This window comes from Camellia sinensis, chromosome 12 (assembly GCF_055761805.1).
Source record: "Camellia sinensis isolate YWXY chromosome 12, ASM5576180v1, whole genome shotgun sequence".
Lineage (NCBI taxonomy): Eukaryota > Viridiplantae > Streptophyta > Magnoliopsida > Ericales > Theaceae > Camellia > Camellia sinensis.
In genome coordinates, this window is record NC_138972.1 from 93,457,139 (window position 1) to 93,459,310 (window position 2,172).

The 2,172-nt window shown below is 33.7% G+C and overlaps 1 long non-coding RNA gene across 1 annotated transcript; it reads left to right on the plus strand.

The window, feature by feature from the left end:
• Positions 1-297: 297 nt before the first annotated feature.
• On the plus strand, positions 298-928 carry LOC145804216 (uncharacterized). The gene is made up of 3 exons (XR_014345843.1): positions 298-493; positions 582-671; positions 801-928. It is a non-coding gene; the product is annotated as an uncharacterized LOC145804216 (long non-coding RNA).
• Positions 929-2,172: the final 1,244 nt, after the last annotated feature.

Here is a 2,172-nt window from a genome sequence, read left to right on the forward strand (position 1 = left end):
CTGTCTACAATAAAAAAAGATCCGACATCAATGATAAAAAATTTAAAGGCAAAAGAAAGGAAGGAAAAACAGCATGATCCAGAATTCCAATATCTCAAAGTTGCGAAAGTGACTAGAGCTTCAAAACAAGCTGCAAAGCAAGTTGAGAAAGCACGAAGGACAAAGAAGTGCTTGATGCTGATGCGTACGTCTTGCCTCAACCTATAAACATCAGAAAATCTTGGGTCTTTCCACAAACTCTTCCAATTTCAAGATTGATAAAAGCTCATATAAAAGACATCTTGCAGCACATATCAAATGTGTCTGGGCTTGAGTAAGTACAACAAACAAAATAGAACATAACAAACAACAAATTACAAACTTATGTTGCATTAACAACAATTCAATCCCTTCTTTGTCATCTTGTAGAGCTTTAATTTGGACAAGTGAGTTGAATCTCATTACCTTTGAAGACATTGGAAACCTAATAAAGCAAAAAGAAATTGCCAACAATGTAAGTCTTTCCCTTTCATCAAAATTTCTCTGCAATGTTCCATCAGCCTTTATAAAACAATATTACAATTATAAATCATATTTTTCAGGTCATTGATGGCTATGGAGAGATCCTTTTGGCTGACCAAATGAGAGAGAGACAACAACCAACCTCATTTTTTTTCACATCCATGTGCTTAGTATGTTACTACTATTTTATTTGATTTTCTCTGGAATTTACTTACTACTTTCTCTTCTTAATATACTTCTTGAAGCCAGTTGTGTCACTAGTCATAACAAAACCATTTTTTGATTTTCTCTGAACATAGAATTTCATCAAGATGACAGAAAATCAAACTTTTCGAGTGTCCTTATTTGACAAGCATATTGAAACAGCATGGAGGAACTACAGGTTCCTCCATTTCCCAATAAATACTGGAGGTAATGAGAAGTCCACACATAGAAATCACTGGACTTTGCTTGTCCTGGACAAACAAGACAATTTATGGAAGTTCTACAACTCACTGAGGCCAATGAGGGATGATGCAGAAGACAAAGATGCAAAACAATTGGTAACGAGTGCAAATTTCTCTGATCCATCATCATCTTTATGTGATGATAATTTTCATAGAATCCCATTGACTTGTCCGTAAATTTCTCTGTTATTTAAAAATTATTTTTTTGCAGCAAGATTACGTGGAGAATTTTTTGAAAGCTTGCCTTGAAAGAGACGCTCAATCACAACCCTCTTTCAAATTAATAAACTCACAAAACACAAGTTACGACTTTGAGTATGTCAACAATGCTCCACAACAAGAAAGCGATTCGTAAGTTTCATACATCTATAAATAAGATAATCTGATTTGCATGTTTCTTAAAACTAACCATACCTATAATTTGTATGCAGTCTGGATTGTGGCCTCTTTGTCTGCTATATAATGAAACAATATAGCAAGCATGAACCTATCAGCTCCAAATTGTCCACACAAGAGATAAGGTTGATGAGGGCAGAACTCATAGAGAGATTTGCGACCGAAGTTGGCCAGTCATGGACTGAACCAATTGAAATACCACCAGAAGAACCACAAATGTAATAGTGAAACTATTGAAAGGAAGACAATGTACATATCCACACAGAGAAAATTGTCTCATATATATATATATATATATCCTTTCTTGTTGATACATTGAAGGAATGATGATCCTTGACATATATGTATATATCCTTTCTTGACTAATCTAAATTTCATTTTTTTTTATTTCGACTAATGTAAATTTCATACCTATCGATGGTTAAATATATATATATATATATATATATATATTTTATTGTCATTCACAGAGAAAATTGTCTGCCAGAGAAAATAGTCTGCAAAAATTTCTCTGGTATGAACTACCAGAAATTCACAGAGAAATTTAACTTGTATCGTCCCAAGGGGATGCCTATATGATCATGTAATCTGTAATACTTTGTGTTGGTACAAAACAATCATCAAACTCAACAAAACACAAAGCACACAGTAATTTTATCTGCCACTGGAAAATTTCATTGCATGAATTTCAAACTTCAGAACACAATGCCCAGATAGTTTTCTTTGATGGTGAAAAATTTCTCTGGATGAATTTGACAGAAAATGGAATTTCTGAGTTACGAATTTCTCTGGGTTGAGTGATTTGGAGAGAAGGAATTTCTCCGAGTTG